This window comes from Prionailurus bengalensis, chromosome A1, assembly GCF_016509475.1.
Source record: "Prionailurus bengalensis isolate Pbe53 chromosome A1, Fcat_Pben_1.1_paternal_pri, whole genome shotgun sequence".
In the NCBI taxonomy this organism is placed as follows: domain Eukaryota; kingdom Metazoa; phylum Chordata; class Mammalia; order Carnivora; family Felidae; genus Prionailurus; species Prionailurus bengalensis.
This window is the reverse complement of record NC_057343.1, coordinates 157,314,539-157,334,342: the sequence shown is the minus strand read 5'-3', so window position 1 is coordinate 157,334,342 and position 19,804 is coordinate 157,314,539. Positions and strand designations below refer to the sequence as shown.

At 36.1% G+C, this 19,804-nt stretch overlaps 1 protein-coding gene across 1 annotated transcript in view; it reads left to right on the top strand.

The window, feature by feature from the left end:
* The window catches only part of KIAA0825 (KIAA0825 ortholog), a 190,253-nt gene that overhangs the window by 18,382 nt on the left and 152,067 nt on the right, over nt 1-19,804 (top strand). Inside the window, exon 2 of the mRNA XM_043593653.1 lies at nt 997-1,140. The gene's annotated coding sequence lies outside the window, so the exon portion shown is untranslated. The remainder of the gene's footprint in view (nt 1-996; nt 1,141-19,804) is intronic.

The window sequence follows — 19,804 nt, the reverse complement described above, 5'->3', positions numbered from 1 at the left end:
AAAAAATATAAGAACATTAATTTAGCAAATACCCCGGATAAGAACATCCATATTCAAAAATTATACAAATACATATTTAAACAAAAAAGTGAAAAGATTTTTGCAAAGACATACTGTTTACCCTAACACTGAAAATATGAAGTCCCTAGGAATACATCTAACATAATAAGAGATATACAAAACTCCTATGGGGAAAGTATAGCACTATTGTGTGACAATAAGAACTTGGTAAGTGGAATGATATACCATACAGATGGCTTGCAAAACTCGATGTTTTAACAGATGCCCAATTCAATCAGTGTAGTCTCAAATTCCTGTTTGTTTTGGTGTGGAAGGGGGAATACTTGACAGTAGATTATAAGATGATATGGAAAAACAAAGGGCCAGTCATCAAAAATAGCAACAGTATACTTTAATGGAGGGAAAGACAAATAGACTGGTGGAACCCCACTAGTGAAAGCGTGATCCATGGCTCCATAGCATTGGTGGCATTATCTAGAAGCTTCTTAGAAATATAGAATCCCAAATCCCAACCCCCAATTAACTGAATTAGAATCTATTTTAACAAGAATATCCAGAAGAGTGAGAAAAAAAATGGTTTTAACAAATTGTTCTGGAAACTAAACTGGTAATTAACAGGATAAAAGTAATTGTATTGAAATGCTTTGCTTCTGTGTGGTACATCCATCCTTTACTCTGTAAAATCTACATTTATTTAGGAACATTTGAAAAATCACTGACAATGAAAGGAATGTTTTGCATGTAGATTTTTCTAGATGCGTATCTTATTCATGTGTCCGTAGTCTATGGATCGTCTAGTTAATAAGTTTTCTTAGGTACCCCAACTTTTGCATGTCTTGATGTATTTCCGGTCTCTTGACTCATGCCTGTATGTCAGAACTTCATGATAGTACTGTCACTACCATCGTAAACAAGTAATGTGACCATACCCCCTCCATTGTGACGGTGATAAAGTTTTATCTAATTATTTTATAGGTGTATTTTGTATATGTTGGGGAGGAAAAATGAAGATAATAAAGAAAAGGCAGCTCTTCCACTGACAACTTGGAAGGAAATAATTTCCCCTTATTTAGCATTAGAAGACCAGCTCATTCTTCGAGTCTTCTGAAACAAAATTAGGTAAGAGAAGTTTTTCTTCATATTTTGAATAATTTGTTCTCTGCTCGCTCTGTCTCCTTGAAGGCTTCTGTAATTCTATTCCTTTGGCCTCGAAGAGAAATACAGTTAGCATTTTCCTTTAGGAAGTTCGTGTGCCAGCCAGCTGTCAGCCTTATGATGTACCTGATCTCCGATGTCAGGGGAAGCACAATTCAATTTTAAACTAAGTCTTCTGCACCACAGTGCAGCGGGACTGCCAGCAGCTCTTTTTTATGTACCTTGCTTTGAAATGCTGCCTTCTACCCAAACAGTACAGTTTTATTTTTAAATCCTTTGTGTGAGATAAAACCACCACTAACTGACTTTCCTTGTCTTTAGTTAAAAATCAATGAATTGAACGAAATAATCTGTAAGCATTTCTTAGCTACTCTTCCTCATTTCTAGAAAAGAAAGTCCCACTGCTTGTTTAACTTATGACTCGTCTCAACATGTTGAAAGCATTGACTATAAGGCATAACATTCAGGCTCTGAAAGGAACTGTGACAAGTTCAGTCAAAAGGGAAAAGAGGAATAATTTATAAAAGATGCTGCAGATAATGATGCCAGCCAGTTATTTTAAAATGCATCCATCTCACCTTCTAATGAATTAGATTTGTCAACAGCAAATGTTTTATGCACCACTTCTAATAAAAGTGGCATGCTAGCAATGCGGCGCTTTGAGGTTGGCTTCTTCAAAGCCTTAGGAGCATCTTCAATTCAAAGATATTTTTTAAATAATAGATATTAAAAAGTATATTTAAATAATATTAAGGTTGTGACACAAACACCACATGACAAAATTCAGGAGTTTCAAAGCAGACACTGACATGCCATCACTATTTCACATAGTACCTGTTTTTTAAATTAGGAGAGCAACAGACTCATTTGGGGATTGTGTGTCAATTTAACTTTAAATTCTCTGTTGTTTTGGTTGGTGTCACAACCTTAATGTCAGCTTTTCAAATAGGTTTCTACGTTTCCTTTAGTTCGGGGTCATTAAAAACTGCATATGATAAATCTAAGAGGCATAAATGGGTCACACTGAACTGGAATTTGTTGCTTCTCTGCTGTTGAAAGACAAGTAATGCCTGCCTCGTAAATGGACAAGTTAGCTCAGGCATTTTGGTGAATTTCTGGTTTTTCAGAAATTTGATTCAGACCAATAGAAACCCAAATAACCAGATATGAGATGTTGATATAATTCTGTTCATAATCGACTCTCCTTGTGCCTCCAGTCTTAACCATTGGATCTTGGTCGTCACCTCCATAGATGTTGAGAATCACAGTTTCCACACTTGATATTTTTTTTCACTAAGAGTATAAGTTATTTCCTCCGGAACAATCCTTATTCGGTGTAGTTGAGTATATGTAAAACCTGCCTTAAAACTTCATATGGTAGTCTTTTATATAAAACACTTTTATGTAGATTTTTGGCAGGGGCAAAATCTTGTGTTTTAAAGTAACACTTGTTACAGAAAGTAAAATGTAAAGTAAAATGGAATATGTTGTGTTGTGTGTTAAAAAATTTTCTAGTACCCCACCACATGTTAAAGAGCAACCAAGAGCATTCTGCAGGGAAAGAGCAAAAGAGGAGAGAGAGGAGGGAAAGAGTAATCTATTCATTCACATTCCTTTCTTCTCCTGGATTCTTATCTGTCATGATCTCACAACTCAGGTCTGAATTGTCTATGCTGAATCTAGTTTTAATTTAGAAAAATAAACATATTAGAATCTGTCCCATAGTTGTCTTTTTCATCACCTGTGTTAGAGGTACAAAAGATTAAAAGAGAAGCAAATTACCTATTGATCTTTTCTTGCTGGCTCAAAGATACTGACTAACCAAAAACACTACATAATTCTCATCTCCTCCTTGATTGAACCACTAGGTTTTACCTTTCCTGGTTTTTATCAATGACTCAGCAAACATTAATCTTTTCTAGTTCCCTCTAGTTCCATTCTGTTCCCTCTATCTATCTATTTTTCAAGCTGTGTTAAATTTTAGACATTTTTAATAGTTTTCATTTAGGACGATGCTGTGAAATCTTCACTTCTGGTCCTAACTTTTCCTATTCACTGGACCCTCCCATATCACATCATTATTAAATCATCACAATTCTGACAAGTTATAGTCTTTCTAAGCCCTAGTCCTCAACAGGAAGAGGGAATTATGCTGCGTGGTGTAGTGGTTTGAAAATCTGTACATTTGTTTGTGAAGGTTTGGACTAAATCCTTTAAACCCATTTAAACTCTACTTAGTGTCCTTTGTTTGAACATTTTGTTTTTTAAATAACAAATGCCCCCCCTTTTTTTTTTTTTTAAGATTTATTTCTAAGTAAACTCTACACCCAACATAAGGCTTAAACTCACAACCCCAAGACCAAGATTAGGGTTGCATTTTCTACCAACTGAGCCAGCCAAGCACCACTGAACAAATTTTTAAAATCATGATTATTGTTCATACTAATACTAATTCTTATTTCTATTTGATAAAAATGAAAAGTTTTAAGCAAAAATGGCTGTTTCTAAATTCAGAGGAAGCTATTCAAATAAATGAATCAGAACTCACTATATACCTACAATATGAAAAATTTCTCTGCAGAAAAACAAAATATTATAGGCCAAGCTGGTTTCTTGCAAATTCATTTAGAGCAGGTTCAGATTTATGTATTTAATAAAGCTGGATCCAACTTACGTATTAAATGTCCTTTATTGTACAGTGATGTCCCAGTGACTGCCTGGGAAAGAATGATGGAATTTTATTTATTGTTTCTGCTGTATCAGTCATTTCTATAAATGACTTTCTAATGGGATACAATATATGTTTTTAATAGTTTTTTATAATATTAAGAGTTAATATTTATTGAGTGCTTTCTATATGCCAGTGACTGTTGTGTAAACAATCCATGGATTATCTCATGTAATCCTCATTACAACAATTTAATGATCTTACTATTTTACAGATGTGGTAGAGGCCCAGGAGAAGGTTGCAAAACTAGTAAGTAATGGAGCTAGAAGTCATACACCAGTAGTGTGACTCCAAAGCTTGCATTCTAAAACCCTCACTACTCAAAATGTGGTCCCTGGACCAGCAGAATCACCATTAGCTGGGAACTTGTTAGAAATGAAAAATCACAGACCTACTGAAAATCTACATTTTTAACAAGATTCCCAGGTTATTAACTTTGAGAGAACATGTGCAGAATATGTTTTCTATATGTGCAGAATAAATTTTTTTAGGTTTTTTTTTTTTTAATGTTTATTTATTTTTGAAAGGGAGAAAGACAGAGCATGAGTGGGGGAGAGGAGAGAGAGAGAGGGAGATACAGAATCTGAAGCAGGCTCCAGGCTCTGAGCTGTCAGCACAGAGCCTAATGCGGGACTTGAACCCATGAACCGTGAGATCATGACCTGAGCAGAAGTTGGATGCTCAACCAACTGAGCCACCCAGGTGCCCCATAATAAAAGTTTTTAAACTGATTTCTATTTTTATCTGCAGTGTAATACTGAATGCTCATCTTTATGCTGTTTTGGGTGTTCCTATTATATGTAAAGTGTATTATAAAGAGATCTGACAAGTAAACATGAGCAGCCATCCGAGGTTAGACCCCAAGTTATCTTGAAATCAGTTGTATAAAGAGTGGGGGGGGGGGAAGGAGAGGAAATGGGGCTGACATCCCATAGTGTAAAGGGCAAGAGGTCTTTTCTCTCCACAATAGTACCTAACTACTCCAACACCCGAGACTTTCTTACAAGCACAGTGTAGCACACTGCCTTGAGTACAAATTCTAGAGACCACTGGCAGGGGTTTGGATGTCAGCTCCTATTTCTAGTTTTGTGGGACCTCAGGAAAGTTAAACAGCTGTCTGTACCTTAGCTTCACCATCTGGGAAATGAGGTCTAAAATGGTTCTTATTTCACAGGATTATCGGAATGATGAAATGAGTAATCCATGTAATCCATGCAGAGGGTCTAGAACAGAGCCAGATATGAAGCAAGTGCATAAATGTTAGCTACTGTAGTTTAATGTTGCTATGATTTCCATCTTAGAATAGAATAGATTCATATCATATACTTCTTGGTTCTCAGTTGGTAAAAAATTGACAGATACTGTTGTTAGCATAGCTCATCACATAAAGGGATATCTTTGCTGTTAGAGTCCAAACCATAAACTTCAGTATTTGGATTTTTCTGAAAAATATCTCATTGAGGCACTTCCTGCCTGTGAGTTCTGCTAAAGGCCACTTGATTGTGGTACTTAACCAGTTAAGTCCAGTGAAATCAGGTGAAAATAAAAATGAAATATGTTAATATATTGAATTCTTTTTAAAAAAAATTTATTTTTAACGTTTATTTATTTTTGAGACAGAGAGAGACAGAGCATGAACGGGGAGGGGCAGAGAGAGAGGGAGACACAGAACCGGAAGCAGGCTCCAGGCTCTGAGCCATCAGCCCAGAGCCCGATGCGGGGCTTGAACTCACAGACCATGAGATCATGACCTGAGCTGAAGTCGGCGCTTAACCGACTGAGCCACCCAGGTGCCCCAATATATTGAATTCTTAAATACGTATGCTTTTAAACTGAACAAAGATAATGAGAATTGTAAACCCATTTGGCCAACTACTTGCATAAGTAATAGAGGAAAAATTAAGTGGATAAAGAATATTTGAGGTGCCTGGTTGGCTCAGTCTGTTCAGCATCTGACTGTTGATTTTGGCTCAGTTCATGATCTCAGCATTGTGGGATGGAGCTACATCGGGCTCTGTTCAGATGAGTGTGGGGCCTGCTTAAGATTCTCTCTCTGTCTCTGAAAAAATAAATAATTAAATAAAATTTAAAAAAAGAAAAAAGAATGTTTAAAGGCTGAAGACTCCAGAAGCTTCTTTGTTTCCTTTGGGGAAAGTAATTCTGAAATTAATCATGATAGTCTCTGGGGGAGTAATGGTTTAGTGTGCAAGTACTCCCTTAACTTTTTAAGAATGTGTCTAATATGTGAAGTGAGATTGCATGTTCCTGGAAAGTAACATTTTGAAAGCTGACTTGTGAAAGGCACTGAGATAAAAATAGTTGGTGAAAAGAATGCCCTGGGAAACTTAAATTGCCAATGTCAAGACCCATACCTAGAGAGTTTAATGCACTAAGGCCTGGGATGAGACCCAGGTATTTGAATTTTTAACAGTTGCTGGGGTAATTCTGCTTCAATTAGTCTTGGACTACACTTTGAGAAACACTACAATAGAGTCAAGGACACAAATTTGATGCTATTTTTTTCCGTTTTCTTTATCTTCTTGGTTCTCTTCTACTCCCTGTTAGTGGTCCCATGCCAGCCCTTAATTTTCTGATTCTTTTTCTTTTTTACCCTTTCTCAAAAAAACATCTCCTCTGGATTGATTAGTCATGTCTTTATGGATGGTTGTACAAAATGATCACAAAGGTCTCTTTAAAAAAAAAAAGTTTATCTTGAGAGAGAACACCAGTACTGAGAGCCCACCCAAGAGTGGGGGAGGGGCAGAGAGACAGGGAGAGAGTGAATCCCAAGCAAGCTCTGCATTGTCAGCCCAGAGCCCAAAGTGAGGCTCCGTCCCATGAACCTCAAGACCTGAGCTGGAATTAAGAGGTAGATGTTTAACTGATTGAGCCACCGAGACATCCCCAAGGTCTCTCTTTAATCTAAAAATATTTAAGCCAAAATGCAGGTGCTTAAATCATTCTAGAGGCTGTGGGTGCATTAAAAAATAAATAAAAATGAAGAAAGAAAAAGGAGTAGAATAGAGAATAGAAATCAAAGCAAGAATTAAGGATCAGTAGTGGTTCATGAAACCTATGTTTAAGATGAGTATGTGCACACATACACATGAGTTTGCAATGCACTTATTTTAGAGAGAGCACACAAGTACTTTTTAACCTGTGAATCATAATCCAAAAATTTTTTAAGGTACTGTCTGAGTCTTGGTATTCCAGGCTTCAGTGTGACATTGTTAATGATATGTTTTCTCATGCATTCATCTCATATATCGCCTCCATCTCTACTCTGGACATTTCCATTTGTATAATACACTCAAAATCATCTGTGTAAAAGTACATTTGCTGTGTCTTCTTATCACCATTTACCTCCTATATTTTATATCTATTCATAACTTCATCCAGATTAAAGTTTCAGAATTTCCTTTGTAATAATTTAGCTCCTTCTCGTTTGTCTATCCTTATGCCCCAACCGTAGAAAACGTATGGGTGACCATGGTAGTGACCCACCCCTCAGCTAACTCCTCAAAGGCTAGCATGGACATGCACTAGATGGTATCTATAACCGCCTTCAGCAAGGCTGTAAGAGCCCTTGACAGCAAGCATGCCCTGCTCTGTTTGATGCCCATCTTTTTACAATTAGTTTTTTCCTGCCCTGAGTTTTATTGCCCAGGAATACCCACACCTTGGCTTTCACTCTTTGCTAGCTTCTAATGACACATCCACACATCTCCTATCTCTTATGGTGCCTTTATAATTTTCATATTGTCCTGTTTGGTTTCTCTAATGACTTGGGTCTCAAATCCAAGCTTGGGACATGTGACACATGTACCTGGGACATGTGACACCTGCCTGGTTTTCTCTCAGCTATACTTGCCTGCCTCATTCAGCAACCCAAGTTTTATACTCTGGAAAGTCATTTCAAAAACCATCTTTCCTTTTCTCATGGCCCATCATCCTCTTCCTATTCATCATGACCTTCATGTGGGTTAATTCACTATCTTAATTGTTCTTCCTGCCTCTGTTCTCTCATCTTAACACTGAAAAATATTTATACAACATTAGTTAGGTACTGCCTTAGTAAAACACAAAAAAAAAAAAAACAAAAAGAAAAAAACACAAGAAAAAAGAAAAACACTCTGACTCCCTATTTTGTATAGGATTTACAAAATAAAGCCCAAATATTTTCCTTCTAGAGGAAAAAAAACCTTAGCATACCTTTTCAATTTTTTTTTTTTTTAAGTACGTTCTAGGCCCAACATGGGGCTTGAACTCATGACCTTGAGATCAAGAGTTACATGCTCTACTGACTAAGCGAGTCAGGTGCCCCATACCTGTTTGGTTTTATTTTTCACTATTTTCATCTGTGAGTTTTCTGCTCTGTCTTGCCCAAACAGTCCCATTTATGCTCTAGGGATATTCTAATCACTTTAATTACCAGGGGCCCCTCTTGGTGGTGGTTCATGAATCTGGAGCAGGTAGTTGTGGCTGGGGTTTAGGAGTGTGTCCTAGTACATACAAAGAAACCTCAAGATGGGAACCTCAGGGCACCTGGGTGGCTCAGTTGGTTAAGTGGCTCTTGATTTTGGCTCAGGTCCTGATCTAATGGTGTTGCAAAAGACCTCACCCTCCCCCCAACTCCACCGCGAGGTGGTCATAGAGCCTATTTAGGATTCTCTGTCTCTCTGCCCCTTCCCCACTCGTGCATACATCCACGCACATGCGCTCTCTCAAAAACAAAACAAGAGAGAACAAAACGTGGGGACCTAATTATATATTGGTAATAAGCAAGTTATTAAGAAGAGTCTAGGTTCTGGAAGAGAATAGAAATGAGCAGGAGACAAACTCATTATTTACTTCTCAAGTTAACTGGCTAAGGCTTCTTATGTCCTCTCTTCACTAGTTGTTGGATCATTCCAGATTAGGAGAAGGCTTCAACCTACATATGGTGAGAGATTAAATGTCTTCAACTGTGGAGCCTGGGAGGCTGTAGATTTTAGAAGATCACTGGGCTCCCACCTTCAGGAAATGCCTTTATCTTACTTTTTCTTGGTGGCTTGACTTCTCTATCTCCATCTGCTTCGAAGGAACTTCCCACTGCAGGATTCTAGGTCATTTGTTACTTGAACCATTCAGTTGATACTAAATTAGCTAATGCAGTATTTTTTGTATTTTTAAATTTTTTTTCCATTTTTTTGTCAAATTTATTTATTTTGAGAGAGAGAGAGAGAATGTGTGTGGGAGTTGGGGAGAGGGGCAGAGAGAGAATCCCTAGCAGGCTGCATACTGTCAGTGCAGGTACCCGATGTAGGGCTCCATGTCTTGAACCAAACCGTGAGATCGTGATCTGAGCTGAAATCAAGAGTCAGAGGCTTAGCTGACTGAGCCACCCCAGTGCCCCAAATTAGTTTTTGCTTTTTGTGTTAGAATTAAGACATGCTCATTATAAGTTCAGATAGATAAAGGAAGTTACTAAGAGTAAAAATTTCTTTTTTCCCTGTCCCATTTTAGTTCCATTGCCCATAGATTAGCACTGTTACTAGCTTGTTGACTATCGTTCGTGATATTTTGGGATGATTTGTTTTTTTCAAAAGCATTTTAACTATATCATGCTATATATGTAGTTCTGCAACTTATTATTTTTTTAATGAAATAATGCAGCTCTTTGGAATCTTTTTATGTCATGCCATACAGAGCTAGATTATCATTTTTATATGTACATAAGTTCTTTTACTTAAGTTATATTTTTATTTAAAATATTACATATAGTGATAACATATATCGAGTTTGCCCAAGATAGTCTCAATTTATGCCTTTTGTCCTAGTATTTCATCTGGTTTAGCATTTGTCTCCGATTTTTCATTTTTGAATAAAGTATTATTTAATAGTTGCATGTAAACCAGCTTAGGTTTAGGTAGACCTATATTTTGTATTTCTACATTCTGACATAATCTCATATGTGAGATTCCAGTGTACTAAACGAAATTCTCACTTTACCATATGGTTAAGTTGGCAATCTCCCATTTCCCTTTTCCACATCCTTCCTGGAAGTAATAATAGCTTAACACACCTTTTTCAAGGGTAACATGAGGGTGCTTGCTGATAAAATGAATGTGCTCTGGCATGAGCAGTTAGGTACAGCTAACTTTTTCAGGCTTTGGGTGGTGGTGGTGGCAGAAGTATTTGATGCTGCTCCTTCTGCTGGATACTTGATATGTCAGCCACTTGGTGCTCAGCCCATGCCCTTGCCCATGGGTTGCATAACATTTGCCAGCTTTTGTTCAGTCTCGCCAATAGAGTGAATGCAGCCTGAAATCTATTGCCACAAGTTTTTTATCATGTATCATAAATCTACAACTACTTTTATTGTTGAGTAACACATTTTTATTTTGTAATAACCCTTTTGGTGGCATTGATTTCAAACACAACATGCATGAGCATGCGCGCACACACACACACACACACACACACAGCAGTGCACATTTAACAGCACGGAATTTTGTTTAACTTATGGAGTTGAAATAATGTGTAACTCAAACTATGGGGGCTATAATGACATCACTGATCACATGAAAATAAGAACACATGCTTCTGCTGATGAATCAGCAACATCTATTGCACAATCATATTTTAAGATTGTGCCTGAAAATGCTACATTTAATAACTCACCTGCAGAAGGTACATTTGTGTGCCACTCTGTGAAACTTTACTTTTTATTTAGGTCAAGTGGTTCTTCTAAGTTAACTTATGTCATTTTCAGTTACAGGTCTTCTTGTTCATATAAGAAAGGTGAATCAATAACTATTAATGTGTTGGCTCCATTAATAGAACCTTATCAACAGTTAAATAATGCCAATTTTAAATCAGTATCATTGGATATTTCTAATAAAAGATTAATTCCAATAATGGTTCAAGTTTCATGTCTAATTCATGAAATTAAAGTAGAGCATTTATTTTTTACCTATTTATTGTAGTTTATTTTTTAAAAATATTTATTTATTTATTTATTTATTTTTTCAATATATGAAATTTATTGTCAAAATGGTTTCCATACAACACCCAGTGCTCATCCCAAAAGGTGCCCTCCTCAATACCCATCACCCACCCCCCCCTCCCTCCCACCCCCCATCAACCCTCAGTTTGTTCTCAGTTTTTAACAGTCTCTTATGCTTTGGCTCTCTCCCACTCTAACCTCTTTTTTTTTTTTTTCCTTCCCCTCCCCCATGGGTTTCTGTTAAGTTTCTCAGGATCCACATAAGAGTGAAACCGTATGGTATCTGTCTTTCTCTGTATGGCTTATTTCACTTAGCATCCCACTCTCCAGTTCCATCCACGTTGCCACAAAGGGCCATATTTCATTCTTTCTCATTGCCACGTAGTACTCCATTGTGTATATAAACCACAATTTCTTTATCCATTCATCAGTTGATGGACACTTAGGCTCTTTCCATAATTTGGCTATTGTTGAGAGTGCTGCTATAAACATTGGGGTACAAGTGCCCCTATGCATCAGCACTCCTGTATCCCTTGGGTAAATTCCTAGCAGTGCTATTGCTGGGTCATAGGGTAGGTCTATTTTTCATTTTTTGAGGAACCTCCACACTGTTTTCCAGAGTGGCTGCACCAATTTGCATTCCCACCAACAGTGCAAGAGGGTTCCCATTTCTCCACATCCTCTCCAGCATCTATAGTCTCCTGATTTGTTCATTTTGGCCACTCTGACTGGCGTGAGGTGATACCTGAGTGTGGTTTTGATTTGTATTTCCCTGATAAGGAGTGACGTTGAGCATCTTTTCATGTGCCTGTTGGCCATCTGGATGTCTTCTTTAGAGAAGTGTCTATTCATGTTTTCTGCCCATTTCTTCACTGGGTTGTTTGTTTTTCGGGTGTGGAGTTTGGTGAACTCTTTATAGATTTTGGATACTAGCCCTTTGTCCAATATGTCATTTGCAAATATCTTTTCCCATTACGTTGGTTGCCTTTTAGTTTTGGTTGTTTCCTTTGCTGTGCAGAAGCTTTTTATCTTCATAAAGTCCCAGTAATTGATTTTTGCTTTTAATCCCCTTGCCTTTGGGGGGATGTGTCAAGTAAGAGATTGCTACGGCTGAGGTCAGAGAGGTCTTTTCCTGCTTTCTCCTCTAGGGTTTTGATGGTTTCCTGTCTCACATTCAGGTCCTTTATCCATTTTGAGTTTATTTTTGTGAATGGTGTGAGAAAGTGGTCTAGTTTCAACCTTCTGCATGTTGCTGTCCAGTTCTCCCAGCACCATTTGTTAAAGAGGCTGTCTTTTTTCCATTGGATGTTCTTTCCTGTTTTGTCAAAGATTAGTTGGCCATACGTTTGTGGGTCTAGTTCTGGGGTTTCTATTCTATTCCATTGGTCTATGTGTCTGTTTTTGTGCCAAAAAAATATTTATTTTTAAAGAGAGAGAGAGAGAGCTGGGAAGGGCTAGAGAGGAAAGGAGAGAGAGAATCCCAAGCAGGCTCCACACTGTTAGCACAGAGCCTGACACGGGGCTTGATCTCACCATCCATAAGACATGACCTGTGCCGAACCAAGAGTCAGAGGCTTAACCGACTGAACCTCCCAGGTGCCCGAAAAGTAAAGCATTTAGACGTTCATTCTCTAAACAGTGAAATACTTGGCATTATTGTGGATCCTACTATAAATTGAATTCCAAACTGCAACATGATAAAATTTTTTGGTCTTAGTGATATTAAAAATATGTTGTAGTAGAACACAACACCATAAAAAATTTAAATAAATATAGAACCTATGAAGAGAACCTATACTTGGAATATGTTGTGATGCCATGGTAACTCATAATTATACCCCAAATACTCTGCAAATTTACCTATCTAAATAGGAGATGTGGTTGTCAAAAAGACAAATATGTTTATACACAAGATAACCAGCCTTAACTTTTTATGATTAGATTGCTGTTGAAGAAAATAAAAATAACTTAAGCATGGCAGTATACACTTTTTATTTTTGGATTTAGAAATATTCGAAACTTTGAAGAATTTAAGTATTTTGGAAATTGACTTTAAGTGCTTATCATGGTATTAAATACTCTTGTAACATTACCCTCTAAATTTTTTGTTTCATTTTCTTTAAAATCTATATGAGATCTTTAATCAGAGTGTTCAACAAATGTTAGGCAAAAAAAAAAAATCAATTTTATATGATGCATTTAGGGAATTGAATTGAAACCAATGCTCACAAATAAATAGGAAGACCATGAAATGTATCCCTATGAAATTAAAGGGAAGACTGAACAAATTAAATGATGAGAACTCAAATGGTCTACAAGATTTAATTGTGAAATTCCATAATTGTGTTTTGAAATATGCAGACTAATAAGAAACATCTTTTGATGGAGTTTATATTTTTAATTGGATAAATTGATATTCTAGCTCAGAGTAAAGTTGAACTGAGAAAGCCTGCAGCATCTAAGTTTAGCACAACATTGAAACTAATCATAAATACGTGATGAGGTTTTTTTAATTTCAGAAATTTAATTTATATGTATTTGAGTTTTGATTATTGATCATAGTCTCCATGGAGGAAAAAAAATATATATACAAAGAGCCCAAACCACTACCTTTAAGAACATTTAGGCTAAGTATTAATATATTTTATTAATAAAAATTCAAACTGAGGATATTTTCCATTTAGTAAAATTTGCTGTGAACTTAATAAATTTACCAAGTAACTTAACATCTGAGGGAGACTATACAGGTGTCAACAATTTACAATTTACCAACCCTAAATTGCAGTTTAGAAAAATATAAAAAATATATGATCATAAAAAATACTTTCTCAGAAAAGTATCTGTGAGAGACAGATATAGCTAAGAAATTATTTAAAGTATATGGAAATGAATCATGTATATTTTTTAAATATTCTAATAACAAACTTTTTACTTTAATCACAGATACAAGAATTCTTTAGAAAGCATGTGTTTTTTTTAGTTTATTTATTTATTTTGAAAGAGAGAGCGAGAGTCAGTGGGGTAGGAGCAGAGAGAGGGAGAGAGAGAGAATCCCAAGCAGGCTTTGCACTATCAGCGCAGAGCCCTATGTGGAGCTTGAATTCAGGAACCGTGAGATCATGACCTGAGCTGTAGGTGAATGCTTAAGTGAATGAGCCACCAAGGTACCCTGAAAGCATGTAATTTTTGAAAGTAGTGTTTGAATATAATTATTAATGTAGATTGTAGGTCCACAGCTAAAGTAAGACCATTTAATTGGTCAATAATCAACATTTGAAAAATTATGTAATTTTAATTATTTTCAGTACCTTTTTTATTCTAAAAAAGACCTGGTTTGGGTGACCCCCCTCCTTGCCAAATTTCCCTCTACAAATTAACAAGTTCTTTTGATTTTTCTGTCTCTTAAGAGTATGATTTTTCTCCCAGTCACGTGGACTTAAAATCTTGCTATAAACGATTTCTATCTCTGTTTTACAAAAACCATTCTCTTGGGAGGATAGAGAATGAGTTAGAGGGAAATGATGAAGTTTGAACCTATTCAGGTACAATAGGATATGGATGGGTAGGAGATATAAGAGAAGACTGATCATTTGGCTATGAGATTAATGAGAAAATGGTAGAATGTGTAAGATGACTCCCACTCCCAGACATGAGTACCCGAGTTGATAGTGGGGCTGTTAACTATCATAGGGACCTCAAGAGAAGAAGGAGAGCAGGTGCTCCAAAACACAGGTTGTAGCAGAGGACATGGATAGAAATTAATTTGACCAAGAGGAAGATTAATAAAATGAGTAAAGGACAGAGCTGTGGTGTCCAACATAGCACTGGGAAAGGAACAGGGCTCCAATAGGCAATGGTTTGGCCTATGGAGAAGGGAGTACCCAAGATTAATGCCAAGTGTAACAGGTTGGAGGGAAGACTTGACATCTGGCAATTGTGAGGTTCTAATAACTGGAGGAGGAATTTAGGCCTAGCTTAGGAAATGGTCCAAGAAATATCTTATCATTTGGAACTTTCAGATTCAAATTCAATAAATTAAATTTCCAAGGTATAATGCTCTTTAGTATATTTTTACACTGTAACTTTTATTCTAATACTTTTCTACAAACTTAGTATTATTATTTCTTTTTACTATAACTTTTTTTCAGAGTTTTACTTTGTACAGGAGCACATTGATTAGTATAGAGTGGACTTTAAAAAATATTATTATTATTATTATTATTATTATTATTATTATTATCATTATCATTTTATTGTTAAGGAATCCACTTCTGTGACTACACCCGACTCTAGATTTTCTGGTTGTGAGCACTGTATTCTCTTCCTGCCTCAGCTGAAAACCCAGACTCATGAAGTCCCAATCCCTGTCTCCCTAGGGATGGATGCCAAAGCCAACCATATAGGAGGCTTTTTCAGAGGAGAACACGACTTTGTCTTCCCAGAAGACAAACCCTCTGCTTTGCCTTACGAGGCAGTTATGAACCCCATACCACAGACAGGCTGGGACCTGCGCAGGCTTCAGTGTAGATTGGACTTTTTTTAATGTCTTGTCAAGAACATTAGTTTTATTAAATAATTTGATGCATAGACCTCTCCTAGAAATTTGACTATTCATTGAATCAGCCCAAAAAATCTCTTGATTTCACTCTTAGAATCTGTTTGTCAATAGTATCCATGGATAAAATTTTAACTTTTTTTACATTTTATTTTTACTTCCTAGCATTTTCTTTTAAAAATTATATCAAAAATGTATTCTGGAGGCATCTGGCTATATCAATCGGTAGAGCATGTGACGCTTAATCTCAGGGTTGTAAGTTCAAGCCCTAAATTGGGTATGGAGCCTACTTTAAAAAAATAATAATAAAAAGAATGTATTCTTATGTTTAGACTTAAGTTAGTGATTAAAACACCTAATTTAAGTAGTTTTCCTCCTATAAGGTATGCCTTCACATATGTCTTATGTGTTCATTGTGGTCCATTAGCTTTGATATATGATTTATCTTTTAGTAGAAAAATGCTAGGTTCTTTCATCACAATTACAGTCATTGGTCTGATAATCCCGTGAGTCAATCTACACAAAACAAGAAGCTCATATCAAACTCCTGGCAGGTTTAGTTAAAATTAAAATGCATGCTCAACTGTAGAGATTGTCAAGTGTGGAAATAATATTTGTCCAGCTGGACAGCTTTCTTTTGTAGTTGCTAAATGAAAGTTGAGATTCTGTCTGCTCCTTGAAAGCTTCTGTGTCATGAAGGTAATTTGGACTGTTTGTGGTTTGACAGGGATTATTAAAATCAGATGAAGTGAAGGGAAGCAAGTGTGAGAAAGCAAAATTGACACTGACACTCTCTATTATTTGCAGCTTGGATCATGATGACTATGTTGATATGATAGATTCACTGTTGAGATATGTTAAGCAGCAAATAAAGTAAAAAGCGAGTATAGTGATGGATTTTCAGATTTAACATGAAGAAATCCTATATGTACTTTCACTGATTGCTTTTTAAATAGATTTTCAGGTCATTTCATATGAATCCGCTTTAACCAACAACAAATTATACTTGTATTGTACTATAGAATTAAAACATATTCTGCAAAGGCAATAAAACAGAAGATTAAATATTAGAGAAATAGATCACATGACTAAAATAATAGAAGTTTAAAACTAGAAGGGTCCTTAGAGACACTTTTTATCTAATTTCCTTTTTTTCATAAATGGAAACTGGAAAGGGTTTTAAGTTACCACATTTAAATTTTATTTGATAGCTTAAATGTTAAATCCTGATTTTTCACAAGTATATTTTCTTACCTCTTCACAATTTTTAAAAAATGGTTTAAGTTGTTAAAAAGCATTTAAAAAATGATTTAAGCCACAATTTTCTTTGTTTGACGATAGTAAATGTTATAATTTTATGTGGCCTATAAACAATATTATATACATTGATGAAGTAAATGTGTTCCATAAATATGATTTCTTCTGCAAACATCCTTAGCAGAGGGAGTTTATAGCCAGGAGGCTATTTCAAGTTGTTAATCAAGGACAGTTATGGTAGAAAAATATAATTAAATATGAAGAACTATATATATAAAAGAAGATAAAAAGCCTGGGTTGTCCTATGCATTGTACAAAACCTACAGTGGTATTTAAGCACGGTAATGAATTGTCTGATTTGGTTTTTAAAACAATAAGTTGAATGCCAATATGCAAGTTGGAACCCAACTCAGTGTCCTACAATTCAGTTTAATTCAATTCTGACACTGTCTGGGGTTAACACAAACCCCACAAAGTTAATAACTCAGTCCCGCAAGGCTGTCCCCACTTTATGTGAGAACATCAAGTGACACCTCTCCAGGGGATGTCTACTTCCACCCTGCTGACTACAAATTTGAGGGTTCCCACAGTCCCCTCTTCAGGTTCAATAGGTCATTAGACTGACACACAGAACTTAGTAAAATGCTGCAGTTCTGGTTACAATATTTTTAGAAAGTCTACAACTCAGGAATGGCCACATGGAAGAGATGCATAGGACAAAGTAAGGAAGGAACTAGGGGAGACAAGGAGCAATGACCAAATATATATTTCTTATGAAGGCACAAGATGTGAATCTTGGAGGCCAGATAGGAGGTTTTTCTGTTTTTTTCAGCAATAAATAATGCCATAGGTAGGACACTGGAAGCACATAGAGGGAGAAGTCAAATTTGAGAGCATTTGGTTACCATTTACTATATTAGGGGAAAAAAAGGTCAAAGAATTTAGTGACCATTTAAGGCAGAGTTTAGCAAACTTTTTCTGTTAAAGGCCAGATAGTAAATATTTTGGGATTTATGGACTACATGTGGCCACTGTAGCATATCCTTTTTGTTTGTTTTTATTTTTACAACTCTTAAGAAATGTAAAAACCATTCATAGTTGGCTGGTCAAAGAAAAAACAGATTGTGCTCTAGTTTACTGACACCTGATTTAAGTTAATAGGGCAAGGAAAAGGAATGATATTAGGTAGATAGTGACTCTGTAATCTAGGAAGAGAAGGCAGTGTAAGGAAAAGATTTTGAATTATACTTTGGACATGTTGAGTTTAAGGGACCTTTGAACCAGCAATGTAGAATTGCCAAATAAGTGTTTGGAATAGTTTTTGGGGTTTTGGAGGACAAACTAGGTTTAGAGATACAGACTTTAAATTTTCAGCATAGAGATAATAGATGCATGAGGTTACTCAATAAAAAAAAAGTATAGAATAAGGATTGAAATGGATTGAAAGGGAGGAAAATTTTCTATATTTCCCTTTCCGAGTCAGGCAAGGGGAATAAGGATATTTGGGAAGACTACAACATGAGAATTAATAGGAATAGATTTTTTTTTTACGATCCAAGGAGAATGAAATCCAGTGAATAAAAATAAAATTTTTAAAAATTAAAATACTTTAATCTGGTAAAATTACATAAAAAGAAGCAATAGCTTTGAATGAAGAATGCATAGGGAAGTAATTAAAATGAGAAGTAAATTCTAGAGAAAACCTTGTGGTGAATATCAGTGTTTAATGCCAGAGATGAGAGAGGAGCCAATAAATATGTTTATTAGTTTAATAAAATAGTCTGGTTAATTGAAGCAAAGAAAAAAATAGTGGCTGTTTCTCAATAGAACAGGGAGAAAATTTATTGTGTATATCTGACAGAACCAAACCAAAACAAACCCAAAAAAAAAACAATCTTTATGAACTTTCAGTCCCAGAAGGACAGAAACTAGGCAATTCTAGGGCCTCAGCCAAAAAAATCTATGCACCTTCACTTGGGAGGCTGGATTTAACTTGGATGGTGTACCTCCAAGTAGTTCCCTATTCCTGCCTTCATTCCAACTTTCAGAATTTATTTGCATCTGATGGTTCAGTTTGGGTCAGATGTCTAGCTTGGATCAGATAGTTATGACCAGGAAAGCTGGGTATGCTAGCATAGAAATTGACCACCATTTCCTATCCATATATTGTCTGTCAGCTTAAAAAAATAAATTTTAGCTGGTTGGCTACCTAATTTGGGGACTCCTACTGGGAGCCTGTGAATACATGTGTAAGAGGCAAGGAAAGAACTAGTACTTTGTACTAGTACTTGTACTTTGGAAGATTGACAAGAGAGGAGACAACTTCTCCTCTCTTACAGAAGGAGTAGCTGTCAGTACCAAACTAGTGCAGAGATTAAGTATGATAGAAATTGAAAAATATTTAGTCACTTTCAGTGTAAGGACAGAGACAGAAATCAGATTGCTCTGAGTTGAGAAGTAAATGAGAGATGAGATAAAAGATTAGGGATTATGGACGCTGTTTGCTGAAGTTGGGCTATGAATGGAAGGGGGCCCTAGGGAAGGTTTTGTTTCTACAAAGCAAGAAAGTGGAACATGTTTATAGTCAGCTGAAAGGGATATTGATGATACAGGACTAGTTAATGATAACTGATGGAGCAAAGTCCTAGAAGACATAACAGGGTATTTCAGTGGATAGAGTTATTCATGAAATTAATGTTAGGTTAATAATATTCCAAAATTTAGGAGAACAATATCACATTAATATGAATTGCTAATTAACACTATTAACAGCATTTTAGGAGAAATTCTAAAACCCTTGGAACATACTGTAAGACCTACATCCTTTAGGGGTGCCTGGGTGCTCAGTCTGTTGAGCCTCCAACTCTTGGTTTTGGCTCAGGTCATGATCTCACAATTCGTGAGTTTCAGCCCTGTGTTGGATTCTTCACTGCCAGTGCAGACCCTGCTTAGGATTCTCTCTCTCCCTCTTTCTCCCATCCCCTGCTCTCTTTCTCTCTCAAAAATACATAAATAAATAGACCTAAAAAAAAAAAAAAAGACCTACGTTCTTTAGAAGCACCAATTTAGATAGAAAGTGCATACTAAGTTTAAATCATTC